Source organism: Sciurus vulgaris (genome assembly GCF_902686455.1).
Source record: "Sciurus vulgaris genome assembly, chromosome: 2".
Taxonomy (NCBI): Eukaryota; Metazoa; Chordata; class Mammalia; order Rodentia; family Sciuridae; genus Sciurus; species Sciurus vulgaris.
In genome coordinates this window covers 114,058,606-114,081,505 of record NC_136462.1, presented here as the reverse complement: position 1 = coordinate 114,081,505, position 22,900 = coordinate 114,058,606, and the positions used below count along the sequence as shown (strand labels likewise).

At 44.9% G+C, this 22,900-nt stretch overlaps 1 long non-coding RNA gene across 2 annotated transcripts; it reads right to left on the bottom strand.

Moving 5' to 3' along the window:
• Nucleotides 1-8,648: 8,648 nt before the first annotated feature.
• On the bottom strand, nucleotides 8,649-21,040 carry LOC306655191. 2 transcript variants are annotated; one of them, XR_013762225.1, is made up of 4 exons: nucleotides 20,098-21,040; nucleotides 19,267-19,335; nucleotides 15,736-15,785; nucleotides 8,649-9,390 (listed from the first exon to the last, which is right to left on the bottom strand). It is a non-coding gene; the product is annotated as an uncharacterized lncRNA (long non-coding RNA). The 2 variants fall into 2 exon arrangements; XR_013762226.1 differs by lacking the exon at nucleotides 8,649-9,390 and having other exon boundaries at nucleotides 15,495-15,785.
• Nucleotides 21,041-22,900: the final 1,860 nt, after the last annotated feature.

Genomic DNA, 22,900 nt, shown 5'->3' with positions numbered 1-22,900 from the left:
ATGAAATCTGGTAGGTTAAATTTGCTCTCATATCCTTTAAAAAAAGAAGTGTTCTTTTTTTTTTTTTAACCATTTAATCTGCAAACATCACTATTCACTCATCAAGCACTTACTAAGGATCCTTTAAGAGCTTTACCATGTAGTGCATTAAATCTATATAGCAACTCAAGGAAAACCATTGCCTTTGCTAATTCTAGTCTTCTAGGCTGGTGTGGGTGTGCTTTCCATTCATTTCCATCTTCCTTATTTCTCCGAATAGGGTTCTATAACCTTCTTTAAAGAAATCTGTGAGTTGAAGTCAACTCGTCAGCGTGTTGAATTGTGACACCAAGCCTAGGGTATGCCCTTTCCTGTGCATCTTCTATCTGCTTGGCACCCACAGTGTCTGTCACAATGGGGGCTTTTTGTCCCATTTGAAAGTTTGAAAGACCTGAAAACTGGATACTTCCCTTGGGCATGGCCAGTGCCCCCATAGCTTCAGGCTATGGAAGGGTGGGGCTGGGTGGAAAGGGCCTGGTACCTGTGGGAATCCTGCAAGAAGGAAGCACCCACTGGGCAGTGAGACTACTGGAGAGGTCTCTGCCTGGCACACAGAGCCTGTGCAGGGGTGGGAGTGGGGCCAGGAGGGCTGTTTGGCCCAGGCCTCGAATTTGGTCTCCTGACACCTCCTGATGAGGTTACTTACAAAGTGCATCCTTTGCCCTTGCCAACGATCTGAAGTTCTGGAAATCAGTTGTGCTCTTACCGAGAATGCTCTCCAGGATTCCAAAGCTGGCCCGGGGCAGGAGGCAGGAGTCTGTGACCTCTGTTGAATGCTTACTACACCTGCCAGACATTGTGCTTGGGACTCTGTCATTGCTATCTTTTTAAATTCTCACCCCAGCCTGATGAGGGAACTATCATCATATCGATTTTGAGATGAGGAAACTAAGCTTGTAAGATGGTTAAGGATGAAGCCAGTGACCATGACTAGTACTTTCAGGCCCTTCAAAGGAACTCAATGCTGCCTTCAAATCTTTTTCTATTCACCACTCTGCCTTTTCAGAGTGCAGGGTGTTATGGTGTAGACACAAGGTGTCCCCAAAAGCTCATGAGTGAGGCAGTGCAAGAAGGTTCAGAGGTGAAATGATAAGATTATGAGAGGTGTAACCTAACCAGTGGATTAATCCACTGATGGATTAATGGGGCAGTAACTGTAGACAGGTTGGGCGTGACTGGAGGAAGCAGGTCACTGGGGCATGACTTTGGGGTTTATATATTTTGTCCCTGGTGAGGGGAGCTCTTTCCACTTCCTTGTTGCCATGTCCTGAGCTGCTTTCTTCCACCATACCCTCCCACCATGATATCCTGCCTCAGCTTGGGCCCAGAGCTATGGAGTCAGCTATCTATGGACTGAGACCTTTGAAACCATGAATGGAAATAAACTTTGCCTTCGTTGCTTTGTTCTTGTCTGGTGTTTTGGTCACAGTGACAAAAAGGCTGACTAAAACACAGGTCTTGGTGAGTGGGTTTGCTGCTTGGGGAGGAAAGAAGCATGAGAAAACCCCAAGTCTTGACCAGGTGGTTCACTTGTTCATTCATCCAAGGGTTCATGCAGTGAGGGTTCATTAGAGGGTGCGTGGGAGGAGCATGGAGCTGACTCGGGGGACCAGAGGAGCCACAGAAAGAAGCTGTGCATCTCAAATAGGACCCTTTAAGTGGAGTGCATTGAGCTTTAGGAAAAACCCTCACATTGTCCTTATTTTCTTGTTATGCTATAGACTAATGAAGATCACAGTGGGATGTCTGGGGTCCCCAAGTCTGGTTCACATCAAACAAGCTGTCCTTCAGGCTGGGGCCTTGGAAGAGGCGGCAGAAGTCTTGCAAAACTAGAGAAACAGCCTTAGATCTTTCCTCCGGGGAATCTGAACAATGGCAGCGGGTGGCCTTTTTCCACTGAACTCCCACCCCACAGGCGAGGCACGGATGCTCCACTTGGATATTTAGACTTCACTGCGGTAGGGTGTTTGTTATTTTGGTAGCTGGAGTTTGGAGCAGCACATTGTCTCCAGCACGGTGCCTGGTGCTCACAGTCGTTCTATTGTCTTGCAGATGAGATCACAGGGAAGCTCCAGCACGTGTTCCTTCTGATAAGGCCCCAGGAGGTTAGGGACTGATCTAAGTCCCTGAGGAAAGCTGCTTGCCAGATGCTGGGCATCCCCCAGTGAGTGCCAGGGCCAGGCCTTTAGGCTGTAGGCACAACCATCTCCATTTATAGAGAAACGGGTCCCCAAAATGGGCTCCAGAATTAGACCTCCTGGAGTGGTAAGCCGGCTTCACCACCCACCAGCTGTGTGACTTGGATTAGTCACCTCATCTCTCCATGCCTCAGTCTCCTCATCTGTAAAATGAAGATAGTCATAGCACAGAGCTCACAATTTTATCATTATGAAAGTAATATATTAAGTTGACCTAGATGAAATTGTCATTTTTATAGGCCAAAAATTGTATTATACTAATACAATTGCAACTAGCGCATAATAAGTGATCACGAATGTTAGTTAAATGTATAAAAAGTTATCTGGGTATGGTGGCACGGGTCTGCAATCCCAGTTACTGGGAGTCTGAGGCAGGAGGATTGCCAGTTTGCGGTCAGCCTGGGCAATTTAGTGACACTTTGTCTCAAAAATTAAATAGGCTGGGGATGTAGCTTAGTTACAGAGTGCTTGCCTCACATGTGCAAGGCCCGGGGTTCAATCCCCAGTGCCACGGGAAAACAAAGTATAAAAATCACCCAACTTTACTATTACTTTAGCCCTCCTTTAACAGTGAGAGCCAGCCATAACTTCCCAAGTCAGCCACCGAGTTGATGGTGGTGCTGACACCCACTTCCATGCCACGGGCATGCGGGCACAGTGGGCTCTTTAGCACTAGGCCAACCGTGCATCTGCGTGCTGTAGTGCTTCCCAACCATGCCCCTTTCCCTGACGTGGAGGCACTCATATAAACCCTTCCAGCTCCATCAGATTCCCTGTGTTCCCAGGGAACACACTCTTTCTCTTTGTGTCACTCGTTTGCCATTTGCAAATTAAAAGTTCTGGGACCCACTGCCACATTGGCCCCTGTGTTACGCTTCCTTTGGTCTGGAGAGACTTTGGTAGCCCCAGTCTCTGCCCGGGCATTGAGGCTGATGTTCCTCTTTTTGTTCACACACTGACAGCTTCAGCCCACATCCAGCTTCACTATAAGAACAGGTTTTTCCACTCACTTCCCCCGATAACAATGACAGCGACACCACTCATTCACCAGTTATAGACATCAGGAGTTGTTCTAAGTGCTTCCAAAACCCTTCCAACAACAGCATACCATCATCCCCACTAGACTGCCATGGAAACCAAGGGGTAAAGTATCTGGTCCAACGTCACATCGCTAGTAAGTGACAGAACTGAGATTCGAACCAGAGTCCACGTTCTTTGCCATGAGCTCCACCCTCCTGGCAGTCCCTAGAAGTGTTCACCTGTTCCACACCTCCCTCTGGTGCCACCTGCTCATCTAGCTGTTTGGCTCTAGAATCTCCCTCACTTAGTGATTCATTTCTAGTGAGCCCACCTTTGATCTTTCTTAGGTGTTAACAATGGATTTCACAGTCATATCCCCACCCCAAGCTTCATCTTTAGAACAGTTTCCTGAGAGGGCCCATGATTAAAGTGATATAGTTTTGCTCAGAAGTTGTTTGATTTTAGCATCGTTTGCTATCTGGAGAGGTAGGAATCTTCATAATTAGCAAGTCTTGTCTCCTGTTTTAAAAAACAACAACAACAACAACAACATTTTTCCCCTGATATTTTGTCATAAGCAGCAACAAATCATGTAGAACCTTCAACAGTCTGGACTAATTGCCTCAGCCCTATTATCTGGTTCATTAGGGACACTTTGTACTTTCTACTTAACTGCAGGTGACACTGTACCTTCAGCCTCATGAGATTCTTCTCTCTTCCAGTTTTGAATGGCATGTCCCTCATTCCCAGTAAACCCTCACCTGCATTGTCCTCATGGTTCTTATGGCTCTTGTCCATTGTTCAGTTCTAAAACTTCTTCCAAATCTTGAGTTTTTGTTTTGGAAGCATCCCACTTCCAAATACCAAAGTCTGTATTAGTTATCTATTGCCTCGTAACAAATTGTCTCAAACTAGTCAGCCTTGACCACAAACATTTATCACCTCATGTGGTTTCTGAGGGTCAGGAATCTGAAATTTCTGCATTGGATGGTTCTGGTCTGAGATCTTCCATGAAGCTGCTGTCATGCTGCTGCCCAGGGCTGGGACTGGAGGGTTCACTTCTAATGTGGCATCTGTCATGTGGCTGTTGTCTAGAGGCTTGGTTCCTCACCGTCTATTGAGGAGGCCATGATTCCTTGTCACGTGGGCCCTTCCAGTGGACTGCTTGGTGCTGCATCTAGCTTTCCTCAGAACAAATGAGGTTAAAGAGAGTGATCAAGATGGAAGCCACAATGCCTGTTATGAGCTAGCCTCTGCATTCCCACACTATCCTTCTTCTTTATTCTAGTAAACAGACCAATACAGACAAATTCAGACTAACAAGGACATGAGTACCAGTAGGTGAGGATTATGGGGACCATCCTGGAAACTGACTTCCACAGTAATAAAACACCAAATGCTTTCCCCAAGACCTAGAATAAGATAGAGATGTATACTCGCACAACTTCAATTTAACACTGTAGTGGAAGTTCTAGCCAGTGAAATACAGCAAGAAAAATAAATAAAATACTATGGGATTAGATAGGATGAAATAGAACGCTCTTAATTTGCAGATAACACTCTCATCTAGATAGAAAATTGTGTGGAATCTACCAAAAAGCTGCCAAAACTAACAAGTGAATTTTAAAAATTGACAGAATGCAGATTAGTATTTTTGATAATCAGTTATATTTTATACACTAGCAATGATCAGAAACTGAAATTAAAAAAAAAAAAAGATTTGTTAAAAGAAAGGTGTACCTATTATACTCCCTGTATAATATAACTTGAAGAGTTCCAAAGAACCGCTATTCATTTCATCCTGTCTCTGTCCCTTTTGGTGTAATCTGGCAGTATGGTTGCTGATATTGCTCTCTCTCTTTTATTACTTTTTTTTTTTTTTTTTTTTTTTTGGATACAGGGGATTGAACTCAGGGACACTCAACCACTCAGCCACATCCCCAGCCCTATTTTGTCTCACTGAGTTGCTTAGTGCCTTGCTAAATTGTTGAGGCTGGTTTTGAACTTGAGATCCTCCTGTCTCAGCCTCCTGAGCTGCTGGGATTACAGGTGTGTGACATCGTGCCCGGCTGCTGACATTTCTCTTAAAACTTTGTGGGTCATTGAAAATCTGAACTACTTAGGGACAGATTTGACAGAAAAATGTGCCAGATCTATACACTGAAATTTGTAAACCATTGCTGAGAGAAATTAAAGATGACTTAAATAAATGAGGTTCAGATGACTCAATATTAAGGTGTTAATTCTCATAAAATTGATTTATAGATTCAATACTATTTCAAGGAAAACCCTACTAGGTTTTTCTTTTAAAAACAGAAAATAACAAACTAATTCTAAAAAAGACCTATCATAACCCAAACAATTTTGTAAGATAAGATGAAAGTTATTGAAATCATGTGATTTCCAGCTGTAAGGTCCAACAATCAAGACAGTGTGGCATTGATCTCAAGATGGACAAATCATTCGATGGAACAGAATAGAAACTCTAGAAATAGAGTCATGCACATGTGGTCAATTGATTTTTAACAGTCTTACTGACAAAAAAGTCATGTCAGACAATTCAATCATTTAAAGTATACATAACTGGATGGTTTTTAATATATTCACAGGGTTTGTAACATTACTAAACATAGTTTAATTTGCCCTAAAAGAAACTATTAACTGTTATTAGCTGTTCTTTCCCATTCCTTTCCACCACCACTCAATTCCCAGCCCTAAAAAAAGTTATTTTCCACCCCCATTAATTTGCCTAGTCTATCTAATATATAAATATTTATTTATATAAATGGAATCATATAACATGTGAACTCGAGTTAGTATAATGTTTTAAAGTTCATCCATGTAGCCATATTTCATTCATTTGTATTGCCAAATAACATCTCATTGCATGATATACCACACTGTGTTTTTCATTTGTTGGTGGATATTTGGGTTCTTTTCACCTTTTGGCTATTATGAATAATGCCACTATGATTATTCATGTGCAAATTTTGGTGTGGACATATGTTTTCATTTCTCTTGGGTAAATACCTACGAGTGGAATTCATCTGGTCACTCTCCACTGAACTTTTTGAAGAACTGCCAAATTGCCTTCCAAAGCAGCTGCACCATTTTACAGTCCCACCCGCAATGCTGGAGAGTACTACTTTCTCGACCTCCTCATCAACACTTGTCATTATCCATCTTTTTGATTGTAGTCATCTTGTTAGACATCAAGTGATACCTTACAGTGGTTTTGACTTGCCTTTCCCTTGTGACTAAGGATGATGAGTTTCTTTTCAAGTTCTTAGTGGCTATCTGTATAACTTCTTTGGAGAAATGTCTGCAAGTCCTTTGCCCATTTAAAAATTGGTTTGTCTTTTTAAAAAATTTCATTGTAAGAGTTTTGTGGGTTTTTTAAAAATGTATTCTAGATACAAGTCCTTTTGTCAAATATGTGATTTACAAATGCTTTTTTACCATTCTATGGATTGCCATTTTTATTTTCTTGTGATTATTGGCAGCTCAAAGCTTTTAAATTTTGATGTGGTCCAATTTATTTACTTTTTATTTTGTTGTTTGTGCTTCAGTTTTCATATCTAAGAAACCATTGCCTAGCTCAAAGTAATGAAGACTTACTGCTATGACTTATAGGAGTTTCATGGATTTTAGCTTTTACAAAGTAGTCTATGATCCATTTTGAATTTATCATTGCAATATGATGTGAGGCCTGTAGGGTTCCAACTTCATTGTCTGACACATGGATACCTACTAGTTCCAATGCTTTTTGTTGAAATAACTATTCTTTTTTCAGGTCAACTTATTTTTGACAAGGATGTCAAGACAATCCAATGAGGAAAGGATGATATTTCCAACAGATAGTTTTGAAACAATTGTATACCCATATGCAAAATATGAGCCTCACCCTTCATACCATATACACAACCTGGTTCTAAATGGATCATAAACTTCAGTGAAAGAACTATTGCCATAAAACTTCTGCAAAATAGAAGAGGAAAAAAATCTATTGACCTTGGGCTAAGGAAAGCACAAACTATAAGTGTTAAAACTGAAGGATTGCACTTCATAAATTTTCCTTCCAAAAGACCATGTTAAGAAAATGAAAAGGCAAACCAGGCACAGCGGTACATGCCTGTAACCCCAGCAACTCAGGAGGCTGAGGCGGGAGGATCACAAGTTCAAAGTCAGCCTCAACAACTTCACAAGGTGCTAAGCAACTCAGTGAGACCCTGTCTCTAAATAAAATACAAAAAAGGACTGGGGATGTGACACAGTGTTTAAGTGCCCCTGGGTTCAATCCCTGGTACCGAAGAAAAAAAAAGTGAAAAGGCAAACTACAGATTGGAGAAAATATTTGCAAACTGTATCTGATAAAGGATTTGTATTTAAAATATATAAATATCCTTTGTAACTCAATATTAAAAAGAAAAACAGTTCAATTTTAAAGAGGCAAGAGATGTGCACTGACAGTTCATCAGAGATTATATACAAATATCAAATAATAATATAAATAATTCTTGACAGAACGCATCACCAGAGAAATGCAGATCTAAACCACAATACATGCCCATTAGACTGGCTGGGATTAAAAAGCACCTGACCATGTCACATCATGGCAAGAGTGGGGACATGGACATTCGCTGGCCTTCATGCACTGCTAGAGGGAATGTGAAATGGTGATATCAGAAAACAGTTTAACAGTAGCAAAGATGCTGACTGCATGCCTGTAATCTACTTTTAGGTATTTACCCAAGGGAAACAAAACTAGAAATCCTCAAAAAGACATGTAGATAAGTGTTCATAAGATATTATAAAAATAGGATGTAATTACCATAAGATCTACTTCTTAAAGTGGCATATGAGGTCATTGTAAAGTAGTATTATTTATTGGGCATTTGTGACCCACTGAGCAGTGAATCACATGTAACTAGCTGCGTTTTGATGGCTCCTTCACTCAATCTATTGCTAGATGAAACTCATAGATCACATTAAAGTATAATTTGTGCAAAAACACTGTTATAACTACACTAAGAGAAATAAAAGTGAAATGGAAGATTCAATCATGGTCTACTTTTTGGACAAATCAACTCATTTATTTTTTTCTGGTTCCCATCTGGTACACGTCTGCGATGCATAAAACATTTTTATATAGTTGTAAAAATCCAATTTTGCATTCAGCTTTTGAAAAACAATTGTAATATTGTAAACTGTTTTCCATATTGCTACTTAGTCTTCACAATTATTTTTAATGATGGTGTTATTTACTCTGTGGATTTACCACTCTTTAACATTTCCCCTATTGCTAGATATATTTATGGGATTTTTAAAAAGTTGCTATTAGAAGAAAGTGTTGTAGTTAGTATTTTTCAGGTATATAATATTTTCCTTCATTTTAAATTACTTGCTTGGGATCTATTTCTAGGAATTGGATTATTGGATCGAAACATTTCTATAGCCCTTGATAGAGATTGCTGAATGGATTCCATTTATTCATTCACCAAATATTTATTGAACACTTTCTTGACAGTCCTGATTGGGTGCTGGGTTACAACCGCGAGGAGAAGCTTACAGATCCTACTGTCTAGCTGGGGAGACAGGGTCCACCTATCCTCATAGATGGACAGAAGCGTGCCATGCTGGCTGCTGAGGAGGGAAGTCGTATCTAGCAGTATCTGAAGGTGGAACCTACTTTTCCTGAGAATTCATGGGAGGATTTCCTAAGGAAGAAGTCACCATGATGGGGGATTAAGGATAACTAGGAGCTAAAGAGGGAAAAGAACAGAATTCTAGGCAGAGGGAACCACATGTGCAGATGTCTCTTGAGAACGGGTTTGATTAAGATATAGCAGGGATGGGAGGGAGAGGGGGACATGAGGGTACACCTAGGTTCCTGGCATAAGGAAGAGGACACGTGGTGGAGCCTCGCACAGACATAAGGAACCATGGAGGAGGCCCAGATGGGGTGGCTTTGTATGTGGGGGTTCAAGCGTCCTTGTGATGGTGGAGCTCTCAGGAGGGCAGTTGGACTGTGGGTCTGAGACTCAGGGGAGGGTTCGGGTGAGAGCCATGAACTTTCCAGTCATTGATAATTGAAGGGTGACCACAGCCACAGCCACAGGCATGGTGAGCCTGCCTGGGGAGAAAGAGTAAATGGAGTCAGGACCAGGAACTCCCACTTCCACAGCCAAGTGGAGAGAGGTGGCTGGCAGGGAGCCTGGAAGGGATGTGGGAGGAAAAGCAGCAGGACCTGATGTCACAGAGCCAAGGGAAGAGGGTGACAGGAAGTAGAAAATGGCAGCCAGTGTCAATGCTGCCCAGAAGTTCCAGAAAGTATGTTTGGATCAGCGTTGACCTTGGCAGGATGTAATGATGGAGAGACAGGCAGAGTGGAGAAACAGATGAGAAACAGGGACATAGAGGTGGTGTGTCTACACAGCCGTCTCCAGAATTGGCTGAGCCAGGCGAGTGGGAGAACAGTACGAGAAGGTGGGTGCAGGCTTGAGCAAGGGTGTTCAGTCTCCTGGGTTTTTCTTTCCCCCAGGAGGAAGAACTGCATGTGGGTTCAATGTTGATAGAAAAACTGGGCTGAGAGCAGGAGGGTGACTGTCAAGGCAGAGGTGAGCCCTGACAGGACCCCTTAGAGGGGACCAGGTCTGAGGCAGGGGGAAGGGTTCACCTCTTTTCTCATAACAGGGTTGTACCCATTTACAAGACTTCCAGCTGGGCATGATGGTGCTTGCCTATGATCCCAGCAGCTTAGGAGGCTGAGGCAGGATTGTGAGTTCAAAGCCAGCCTCAGCAAAAGTGCAAAAACTAAAAAACTCAGTGAGACCCTGTTTCTAAATAAAATACAAAATAGGACTGAGAATGTGACTCAGTGGTTGAGTGCCCCTGAGTTCAACGCCCAGTAACCCCTGCCCCCGCAAAAAAAAAAAAAAAAAAAAAAAAACCTCAAACAAGGACTGGGAAGAGCCTAGCACTTGGTTAAGGCATGCTGCCGCTATCTCAAAATGCTTAATAATTTCTGAAGAAGAGTCTCTACGTTGAGCTCACACCAGGATGCAGATGATATAGCTGCTCCTGCCTCTGACAAGGTCAGAAATATTACTTTGACCCAGTCCTCTCCAGAAGAGAGGATGGTCATTGTTATGGCTTGGGTGTGAGGTATCCCCCAAAAGTTCACTTGTGAGACAATGCGAGAAGGTTTACAGGAGAAATGACTGGGTTATGAGAGCCTTACCCCAATCACTGAAGTAATCCCCTGATGGCGATTAACTGAGTAGTAATGGGGGCAGGTGGGGTGTGGCTGGAGGAGGTGGGTCTGGGGGGGCGTGGCCTTGGGGTATATATTTGTATCTGAAGAGTGGAATGTCTCTCTCTGCTTCCTGATCACCACATGAGCTGCTTTCCTCTGACACATTCTTCTACCATGATGTCCTGCCTCACCTCCAGCCCCCAGGAATGGAGCCTGCTGTCCATGGACTGAGTCCTTTGAAACCGTGAGCCCCCAAAGAAACTTTTCCTTCTCTATAGTTGCTCTGGTAGAGTCCTTTAGTCATAGCAGCAAAAAAGCTGACTAAAACAATCATGGAAACCTTTCCATTATGGCTGTTCACTTCGTAGGTGGACAAGCACAGCTCAGTCATTTTAATTTGCGTTTCTTTGATCATTGGCCAGGTTGACCATATTTCCTCACGTCTGTTTATTAACCATATTTCCTTTTGTATGAACTGCCTATGTCCATTGCTCATTTATGATGTTTTCAAATGCCAAAAGACGGTTTTCTCTGTGTGGATGAATCACCAGTCTGTTGAAATGTATGGAGAAAGGTTTTTTTTTGTTTTTTTTTTTTGTTGTTGTTTTCAGAAACAGTAGGAGGTTTCAGGAAGGAAGGCCCAGGCAGGGCTGCCTTGGAAGGCAAAGCTCCTCCTTGTTATTAGGTCAAAAAAGTCATGTCAGTCAGCAAGAGCAAGCCTGTCATTGAACATGGAAGCAAGAATAATCCCATTGGCTCTTGTGCCCAGCTCCCTTTGACGGACCACCTCCACACCCAGTTCCTCCTCTTGTGCTTTGCCGTCTGAGGTCAGCACTCACCTCTCAGTGCTTAGTCTCATCTGTTGCTCCTGCTGCGTGGGCCCTTCTCCTCTTTGCGTCCCCATGATCAGACCCACAGCACCCTATTTATACTGATATTCAAATACACGTGTCACATCTCACCGTGGTCACTGATCTCACATGTTTCCTCTTCCTTCCAGGTCATGAACACCTGCATGCTCCAGCCTGGGTCTCCTCTCTCTCTCTCTCTCTCTCTCTCTCTCTCTCTCTCTCTCTCTCTCTCTCTCTCTCTCTCTCTCTCTCTCCATCCTCACTGTCTTGCATGGTGTCTGTAACTACCAGGCACTCAACCTATGTAGACACTTGAGGGAAATTCAAGTGAGAAGAGGTTTCTGTGAGCTCTCTGGGCAGCTTGCTTCTCCTCCTCCACAGTTCTTTTACCCCCAGTTACACTAGTTTTTCTGAGCATACCTGAGCCTCAGTTTCATCCCAGAAACCAATCTTAAGGACTGAAGTTTCTTGGAATGTTTAGCTGAGAGAGCCAGGGAGCCAGGATACTGCCATTGGACATTAGAAAGGCTGTTGGTCTCTTTGTGACATATTTGAGCCACTGGATCAAGGTTTACCTAAAGTTCATACTTCTGAAATTTTCAGGTTCAGGAACCTGGGTTACTAGATTTGAAACTAGCTTTCTGTTTTTCATAATCTTACTTATCTTAACAGATTTATCAAAAACTGAAAAGGTCAAGAGCTGGTCAGTGGACTTTGGATCAAAATGAGTGTGTATTCAAATCTAGCCATGAATTCTGGGACAAGTTTCTGTATCCATAAAAAGAGACTTGCTTATTTATTCATTGGTACTGGAGATTTAACCCAGGAGTACTTTACCACTGTGCCACATTCCCAGCCCTTTCTGTTTTTTATTTTAAGACAGGGTCTTGCTAAGTTGCTTAGGGCCTCATTAAATTGCTGAGGTCTGAACTTGGAATCCTCCTGCCTCAGCCTCCTGAGCCACTGGGATCATAGGCATGCACCACCACTTCTGGCAGGGACTTGCTTATTTAGCAGAATGTTTGAAAGATGAAATGAGATGAACAGTGTAAAAACATGTAGCCTGGTGCCTGGTGCCTACTCCTCTGGAACTGGTTTAGAAAACTGCCCTGTAGATAGGGCCCTCTTGTTAGCACTACAACCAATGAGCAGAAGACACAAGAAAAAGACTTCAGCCAGACCTTTAAGACAGTCGTGGCTGCATGATGGGATGAGCTCTTTGGAAGGAAGTGAGTTCCCTGTCCATGGAGATAGGAAGACTGGGCTCTTACAAAGGGGAGTTGAACTTAATGCAGCAGTCTGGGCTAATCCTCCAGAGATTTTTACGGTCCCCATCCAATCTTGAGGAACTTGGATTCTGTGACTGAGACTGGAAAGTGCTCTGTCATACACATCTGTTGGAGAAGCCATTCTCTTTCCTCCTTTCCCAAAGGCCTCTGACCTCCTCATCAAGCCAGCCAGCCCATCTTAATCCCTAGCCATGGATGCTGTTCAGAAGTAGGTAGTTCAGACCAAGAAGATTCAATGGGGTGTTCTCTTGAGGTTTTCCAAAAGAACTGTCCACTCGCATCTACTGAACACAAAGGAGCTATGAGAGAGAGAGAGAGAGAGAGAGAGAGAGAGAGAGAGAGAGAGAGAGAGAGAGAGAGAGAGAGAGAGTGAATATGAATATTGGAGAGAGGGAGAGCTGGACAGGAAGCAGGAAAGAGAGAATGGAAATATGCTAATTTAGGGTAAGAACATCATAAAATACAAGGCACCTTGTGAAAGATGAATTCTGTATAAATGACAAAAATAAGTTTTTAGTATAAGTATGTACCAATATCTCATAGAACATACTTATCCTAAAAAAATATATTGTTTATCTGAATTTCTGATTTAACTAGATATCCCATATTTTTTCTTGTTAATTATAGCAACTCAGTGATTCCCTAGAGAGCAGAGAGACATAAGAAATTGGATTCTTGGTGACATATTTGAGCCACCAGATCAAACCTTACCTGAAGTTTATACTTCTGAAATTATCAGGTCCAGGAACCCAGGTTACTAGATCTGAAACTAACTTTCCGTTTTTCCTAATCTTACTTAACAGATTATCAGAAGCTGAAAGCTTTGGTCTCATTGGAATGCAGATCTTGTCTGAAGGCTTGCTTTACCCTCTTTCCTTAGTTGGGAACCCCTGGATGAACGGCTGTTCCTTCTCTTCTCAGACAAGCATCCCTGCACTCACTCGGCTAACTGTCTTTATTTTTAGATTGAGACCTTTACGAGAAGCACAGTTTTGTCTTCAGCTTCCTTTCCCCCCACCCAGAGCGGTCTGAGTGGAGGCCAGCTCCCTCCGAGAAGTCATTACCACCTGCCTGGAGGTCGCTGCAGCCTCAGCCCTGCACACAGACCAGCCAGTGTCTGCTTGGTTCCAGGGCAGCAAGGAGCTGCCGGGGGGGACTAACAGAAAATTGGCCAGCTTGTTTTTCTTTGGGACCAGAAGAAACCAGCTCCATTCTCAATGGCTGGGCTTGGAAACCTAGCTTGCCAGAAGAGAGGGAGGGTGAAGTCGTCCTTTTGGGGAAGCTCTGGCCAGGGTATTAAAGAGGCAGGATTTTGCTGGAAATTGTGCACCCTGGCCAAGACCAGGTGGAAAGATCAATTTGGGCTTTATGAATTGGCCCCTTCATTTTTTTCTGAGTCTGACTTTCTTCAGCTTGCAAGCCAGGGTTGGGCCATCAGACCAAATACCGGATATCAATCTGGGCTCATTGCCTAGGGTAAAGACATGGGGCCCTACTCCCAACCAGGTCTAGGGTTTGGGGCAATAGCTGAGTGGGGGCAGGGGTTGAAAGCCCAGGTGTGAGGCAGACCCAGTGACAAGAACATTGGCTCCAACCTTCTAATCAGCTTGATCTGTGAGAAGAAGCTGGGCAGAACAGCACTACTTTCAACAGGCACCTGTGGCCTCTTTCCCTCTCTTTCTGACCCCACCTGCCCAGATCCTAACCCTCAACTCCATTCACAGCCAGAGGTCTTGCCTTTGGTATTTCAGCACTTCAGTCACAACCTCTTGCATTCTCAGGATACCGATTTAAAACTGCCTTTTTGGTCTTTACAGTTTTGGCCAAACTCTGGTGTATTAGTTAAGTGTTGCTGCTGTAACAAATAGACCAAAACATGTAATGTAGAACCATTATACTTCATCAAACTGTCCAGGGCTTGGGTGTGGTAAAAGTGGGCACATCTTTCTCTGTGCAACCACTCAGAGTGACTTTTAAAATGGTTTCCAAGGTCATGCTGGGAATCACCACCTCAGTTAACTAGAAAGAAAGAACATGCAGGTGTTTCATTAGTTGGACTTTTCATTAGAACATGGATTGCTTTTCATTGATTAGAACTCAGTCGAATGCCACACTCAACTACAAGGATGTGGCCTAGCCATATGCTCAGGGAGAAGAGGACACAGGTTGTGTGAGTGACTAGGCAGTCTCTACTCTGCCCCAAGTTAGGCCACTGGCATTCCTGAGCCCAGAATGGCCCACCCTGGCTTGCATACTGGGCCCAGTCAAATGTTCCTTAAAGTCTTCTGAGTCAGGCAGGATGGGGCATGACCATTCATCACTGTCACTAACCACCTGGCATCCAGGCCTGGGGAGGACACTGGTGAAGACAGGCTTACTGGGAAGCTCCAGGAACCTCACGGGCCACTTCTGCATCCCATGACCCTGACATTTCCCACGAAAACACACACAGTATTCACAATACCATAGCAGAATTAATATCATCATCTCATCATTATCTCCATTTTACAGATGATATCAAGGCTCAGAGAAACTGACCTTTCTTTTTCTTTTTTTTTTTTTTTTTTTAGTGTTTTAGAACTTTTTTAAAGGTTTGTTCTATGTAGTTGTACATGACAGCAGAATGCATTTCAATTCATTGTACACAAATGGAGCACAACTCTTCATTTCTCTGGTTGTACATGTTGTACACCATTCGTGTGATCATACATGTACATAAGGTAATGATGTCGATCTCATTCCACCATCTTTCCCATCCCCTCTCCCCGCCCCTCCCCAAGAAACTGACTCTTCTAAGAGCAAACTATAGGCCAGGGTTTGGAGACGGTGCTCAACTCCATGCCCCACCTTCTCCCTCTTTCTCTCTTCCATGTGTCCTTTCATGTCTTCAAATGCCACCTACCATGGAGCCTGTGGCTCTGGTCACTGACTCTTGCTGCTTTTCACCTGGGTCCCTTTGAGGTCTGCCTTGTGATAGAAACTTGTGCCTCATCCCCTGTAAGCTTCTTGAGGGCAGAGTCCACATCTTGTTCCCTGGCCTCCTTCCCGCTCTGAAAGCAGCCTGCACATCAACTTCCACTCACCAAATGAACAGCTTCCTCAGAGAATTCCTGAATTCAGCCAAGTGGAAAATCTAAGCCAACCATGAAAGAAAGATCAAAAGGCAATTTAGAGTGAAACACACTTGCTTCTGTATTTCTTTCTTTATACCGTGTTCCCTCCTCTCATCCCCTTGGTTTTCCCAGGCGGACTTCCACGGGCCCTGGCTCATTCCCTCTGGCTAGAGAATGTCCTAACATTTTGTTTATTATTAGTAGTTCCATTACTATGAATAGCTACAATTTACAGAGTCTGCGCATGCTGTCCTCCTTGAGTGCAAGGCCTGTGTGGCCCCTGGGCTCCAGCTCTGGTCTGGCCTGTGTGTTTTGAGATAAATTAATGGACTTATTTTGTACCAGGCAGTGGGTCAGACTCTGTAAATACATTACCTTTCATTTTCAAAACCACCCAGCCAGGAAAGTATTATAACTATTATTTTATAGATGAAGAATCTGAGACTTTGTGAGGTTAAGTAATCTGACCCCAATGTCACACACAGCTAGAATGCGCAGGAGCCTAGATGCTAGTCGCGGATGGTTGAATCCCGGAGTGGTAATGAAATCATGCTCAATCCGGGTGCCTCCTGCCCTATTCGCAACCCACTCTTTCCCCTTTGTTTGCCCACTCACCTACTAAGGAAAGGTTTCCGAGGACCTCTGACGTGACTGGAGCCGTGTGAGGACGAACGAACACTGCAGGCATAACTGGTTCCAGGGGAGTTCATGGGCCAGTGGTCAAGACCCATGTTGAACAAGAAAATGTCTGAATAGATGCACACTTTTAAGGATGGGAGGTGCTCCTGGGGAAAGAGAACTCCACGAGGGACTTTCTTGGCTCAGGTGGTCAGAGAAGACTTGGATCCAGAGGATAAAGAATAACAAAGGGCCCAGCCAGCGGGGAAGCACATTCCAGGCAGTGGGAACAGTACTGGGGTGGCCTTGAGGCAAGAAGTGATGGGCACATAGAGAGACCAGGCAGGTCAACGTGTCAGGCTGTAGAAGACCGTGGACCAAGGGGAGCCATGAGCATTGCTCAGATTGAGGGAGGCCCCCGGGCGAGTAGCCGGGCTGGATTCTGAGGGTGATGGCAGACCAGCAATGAGCAGGAAGGAGGGAACTACCGGTGTCGTGAGTGGATTGGATGGAGGCCTGAGGGAGGCCCAGTACAACACAACAGCCCAGGCAAAGAGGAAGTAGAATCCACAGGGCCCAGTGACGGTGTCTGCAGAGGAGTCAGGAGAGTCCTAATCACCAGGGTGGAGCTAAGTCCAGCCTGTAGGAATAGGGTGGACCCTGGGCTGGGTTTTCTAAGAACTTCTGGTGGACACGCTCAAGTTCGTCCCATCAGATCAAAGTACTTGTGTCTTCCTCTTAAGCACAAGTGATAGAAGTCTACCCACATGAACGCTGGTTCTGCCTGTGAGCATCCGGTCATGGCAGTTGTGATCAGACGCTGAGAGGAGAAGGCCACTGAGGCCCATCCAAGGAGAAGACAGGCGGGTGGGTTTGGTCCCATGTGGGGCCAGTTGTCTCAGGTCGAGCCACCAGGATGAAGCATGGAAGGAGGTGTTGTTACCCCGGCCCTGGGGAGGGCCCCAGTGCCCACGTGTCAGGAAGCTGACTGTGGGTGTGACCTGGAGACAGGCTGGCGGTTAGGGAACAGGACACCCAGCTTAGGGATCACTGAGCGAACTGGTTAGGATGGTGCTCAAAGGAACCTAAGGAGTTGGGACGCTTTCGTGACTCATGAGACCCGAGGAAGGTGTCGGGTCATCTCCCCACTGTGCTCTTCACCAGAAATGCTCTGGTGGATCCCCGGTCTGTGTTACACTTGGGGGAGACTTTAATCTCTGGGTTAAGCCAGATCCCCTGCGTTTGCCCTGCTGCGGGGTGAGATGGGCTTTCTGTGGCTTGTAGTCCTTGGGTTCCAGGACCCTATTCAAAATAGTGGGCGTTCTTCAGCTAGTGTCTGCCCACCACGTCCCTTTCTACTCCTGACCCTGCACGCTTCTTGGCTTCCGCTCTGGGTGGCTTACCTTCTCCCTACCAGCCTCCACCCCACCCCAGCCCAAATGTCACCGGTCGCCCACCACAGCACGCTGAGTGATCCAGGCTGGAGAGGCCGGTCCCACACCCGCTCTCCTAAGGAAGCCAGGCCCTCTGAGCAAACCTGCAATGGGCCACATATTTCCCTCTCCTTTGAAAAATAAGCACTCTCTGTGTCTCCAGTTGGCCTTCACCCTGGCCGGGAGAGCCTGTTCCAAGGCCCTATGTCAGAGCATCCTTTGTAACCCCGGGGAAGAGAGAAGGCGGAAAGAAGGCTTCTATTTATCCGGATGTTTGACATCCAGAGAAGGAATATTATTGTTTCGCCAGTCAAATACTGGGGCTTCACTGAAAAATATTTTCAATCTGCCAGCCCCAAGTTCAGTGTCTTTATGAACCTGAGCCAACACACACAGACCCAGGGTGTTGGGCCAGGGCCCGTTTCTCCTAGGCAGCCGCATTCCTGTCGGATGCCCTGACTGTGGCATGTCTGGTCTGGGCATGGAGATGTCTGCTGTGATGTTCTCCTGTCCTATCGCTGGGTGGAGCCAAGGGATTCTCTCCCTGCCATCATAGGCCCAGCATCCTGGGGACAGCCAGTTATGAGGATGGGGCCACGACCTAGAGGTCACAGAAATGATGTGGCTGAAATTCTCCTCCTGCCAGATACAGGAGAAGCCTGCCTGCGACAGGGCATGAAGAGCTCACCTACCTTTCGGGTTTCTTTGTTTTGTTTTATATTTTAAATGGAATACAGAGCTGGGTACAGTAGCTCACACCTGTAATCCCACCGGCTCCGGAGACTGAGGCAGGAGGATCTTGAGTTCAAAGTCAGCCTCAGCAAAAGCGAGGGGCTAAGTAACTCAGTGAGACCCTGTCTCTAAATAAAATACAAAATAAGGCTGGGGATGTGGCTCAGTGGTCGAGTGCCCCTGAATTCAATTCCCAGTGCCACTTCCCCTTCCCCAAAAATGCAATGCACAGTCATTAAAACAAATTTGGAAAATATGGACAAGCAAAAAGAGAAAATATAAATCAGCCAATTCCCCATCTTTCAGAAAGGACAATAGCACTACTCATTCTATTTTACATAATTCAAGCATTAGTTTTGTGCATGGTATATAACTTTTGAAAAGCAGTAAAATGCCCTCATTCAGCACATATCATTTTATTACTTGCTCTTCCACCTAATAGCACATTGTGAATATCTTCTTATTTTATTAAATATCCCTCTAAAGCATTTTTCATGGTTATATAGTATTTTACTCAACTGATACATTATAATTTCTTAGATGATCCTCAGCTAATGGATATTTAGGTGGTTTCCATATTTTCACTGCTATAAATAACACTACGATGAACATCCATGAAATTTAACTCTTTGGAAACACCTATAATTGTTTGTGAAGAATGATGATAACAGCTCCCTCACTTTCAGCATTTACTTTATCTAGAAAAGATGCAGCTCACCCAGTGTAGACAGCAGCCCATGTCAGAAACAGAATCCATACCCAGGTCTTCCTGGCTCCAAATCCTGGGCTTTGAACCAGACCAGATTAGACTAAATTAGATTTCCAAAGGTACAATCACTTGATCAAAGATAAGCTTTTTAAGAACTTCAAAATATGTGTTTCTCTAGAAAGAATTTGTGAGAAAAATTGTCTCCATTATCATCAACATTAAATACTATGTAACCATGTAACATTACAAATTAGAGATAAAATGGTATTTACTGCTTTAACTTACATTGACTTGATTACTAGTGAACTGATCATTTTTGCATGTGTTTTGGCCATTTATATTTTTCTTCAGTGACTTTCAAGGGAACTAAGACTTCCAAACCAGAAGTTGCAGAGGCAGACAGCAATAATGTCACTAGTGGGGGGGGGGGGGATCGGATCTGCTTCCATTCCTACCTCTTGCTGTCTGGACCTCTAAATCTTGGCTATGGGAGAAACTGTACGGTATATTGAGATTTCAGAGAATACGTTGCACCCCAAAGGCATGAACCAAGTGCTGCAGAGCTGGCACCATAACTGGGTCTTTGAGTGGCTGTTCCTCTGTTTAGTTGAGGTGATACACTAGACTGATGAGGGAAGTGGTGAGACCAGTGACTTCCAGGAGCACAAACCCACCGATGCACTTCATTAGCTGTGAAGGGAGCTCCCTGGCCAGAAGCATGCTAAAGGGAGCTCCCTAGCCAGAAGCAATGCTGTGGGAAACACGTGGCGGTACTCATGACACTCCAAGCGCACGGTGGTGCCGTGGGCAGAGAAAGCAACCCCTGTCCAGAATGCCCACCTCTTTCTGTGGGGGAAAGGGCTAGCTCTTCCAGAATGAAGTGGTCCAATACACTCAGCCTGCCACAGGGTTGCTGGCTCCTGCCATAGTGGGGCACCATGTTGGTCTCTGCCGTTGGAAGGTAGGTCAGTCGTAGCTAGATTCGTCTGGATAAGTAGAAGTCCATGTTGCTGGGCTCCATCTATGCTGACGTGGCTGTTTTGCTTATGAGCCCAAGGATATATGCAGAATGTGTTGTCTTATCTCCCAGTTATTAAGAACATGTCCTGCTAAGGTTGCTCTTCGACAAGCATTGACTTGGAATTCAAATATCTCCACGTTTGAGTTTGTCTGGAGAGATCCATCCAGATACCTCTTTCCCGAACCTCCTTCGCATCAGACTTCCAGCTGTGTTCCAAGTCCCTGCCTAAATTAGTAGCCACTGTCCATATATCAGCAGAGATCCAATCGGTTGGCCGTCTTTCCTTCAGGCAAGGTAAACAGCCAGGTGCCCTGTGCAAAGTTCATGGGAGGATTTCTGACACCCTGCCCTTCAGGAGCTCCCCCGAGAGGGTGGGTGTTGAAGCGCCTCCCTGCTTCAGCAGGGCTCTTACACCCCTTACCATGGCCCCTCCAAGGGCGCCTACGGTGGAATTCTTGCTGGATGCCATAATATCGGTTATGGTGCTGCAAAACTCTCTTCAAGTGCCCAAATCCCTCAAATCTGTACCTGGCTACAGCTACTCAGTGACCCAGACATGGAATGCTTTCTCAGCTTCCTCTTCATGGTCCTGAAGCAGAGACCATGGCTACCCTTTAACCTGAGGGTGATCTTTTCCTACACTCTCCAAGCTTGGCAGGGACAAGCCTACCTCCTACCAGGATAACCTGGTAACGGCCAGTTTCCAACTCCCAGAGCACTTGGTCCAAGACCGGCAATTTTGGTCACATATCCTTCTCCCTAGGGCACAGAGGCATATGTGCAAGTCAAGCCTCATGACCAGGCAGGGTCACGGTCAAAAGTCCAGTAGGTCATACCCCACACTCCCAAGGGATCAAGCTATGTATCAACGGTGTGTCTTCTGGTTAAGTTAGTCTTGGTTTTGAGGTTTGAGGGAAGATGATAGTTAGCCTGGGTCACAGCAATGGGTGAAATGATCCAAGGAGAAGATGTAGGATCAGAAGAGAACTAGAAAGTAAATTAAATCAAGATTTACTAGTTTATATCGGTTAACAATTACCGAAACTTGATTTTGTGCCAGGCAGTGTTTAAAGGCGTTTGCACCTATTACCTACTCTCATTCTGATTATGACTTTATGAGCTAGGCATTGCTGTCACCAGCAGCATACCAATTTTTCAGATGAAGAAACTGAGTTAAGTTGCCTGGAGCCTACAGCTAGTATGTGGTCCGGGTGGGACCTCAGTTCCAGCAGGGCAGCTCCAGGGTACTCCCTCCAGGCTACACTTGTCTCAGGAGGAGCACAGGACAGGTGTGTGCCAGGTTCAGTTTAAAAGGACCAGACTGGGCTTCCAGATTTATCCATCAGAGTTCTTGTTGTTGCAAGCAACAGAAACAGATGTCTTTCTTCCAGAAGGAAAAAGATTTAATAAGAAGTTGTGTGTCAGCAACCATCAGCAACTGCTGAATTCAGGAGAAAGATGGAGCACACCTCAACTGCAGATCAATCTCCATAACATGAAGAGAGGGACATCTGGACATGTGTGTGTCCTGATACAGTGGAGCGCAATGCTGCATTCTTGCCAGGAATGAATTCAATCATGCCTTTGCTGTAACTACCAGTGTCCAGGAACTGTAGAGGCTAGAGGTCAGGTATTTTGAGACTGGGTCTCGCTGAGTTGCTGAGGCTGGCCTCAAACTTGTGATCCTCCTGCCTCAGCCTCCTAAGTAGCTGAGATTACAGGGGTGGGCCACTGCACCAGGAGAGAACATATTAAACAAAACTATGACACGTCAATCAGCTAGAACCAGAGGTGGGAAGTTCTTTAGGAGAAACGACCCTAATTCTTCAGGAACTAAGAGATATGAGACCACTCCAAAGTACAAACAACAACAACAACAAAAAGCAACTGTTATAGACGAAAAGAGATTTAAGGTGTAATGCCAATCAAATACAAAATACAAGAATGGATGTAGCTTGGATCCTAATGTTAACAAGTCAACCATAGAAAAACTTTTTTTGAGACAATTGGGGAAAGTGAACACGGTCTGAATAGAAAATGATGGTAAAGAATTACTGTTCATGGTGTTGAGTGGCATAATGGTGATGTAGCTGAGTGTGTGTTTAAGTCTGTATCTGCTGGATATAAACACTGAAGTATTTATGAACAAAATGGAAGATGCATATTTAAAATGAATTACATAGAGACTCCAGGGATGGGAGCACAACCCCCTGCCACTCTCTGGCGAGGCCGCGCAGACTGACTTCCTCCCACAGGGCCTGGGATGGGAAGGGGGAAGTAACTTTGGAGTGGAGAAACCCGGCCAACACGACGCCATCCAGGTGGTCAAAGTCAACACCAACAGCGATAAATCACGTTGACGGTACCTACCCTTAAAATAATGTGACGAAAATAGTACTTTACCTCTGTGACCTTCCTGCAAGAAACCACATAACCACAGGCTAATGATGAGAAAAACAGCCAAGCCCGGTGGAGGGGCGTCCTACCAAACACCTGGCCAGCGATCCTCAGGACTGTCAGAGCCATCCACGGGGGGTCTGTGGAACTGCCACAGCCCAGAGGAGCCGAAGGAGCCACGATGACTCCATGATGTGGTGTCCTGGATGGAATCCCAGGACAGAG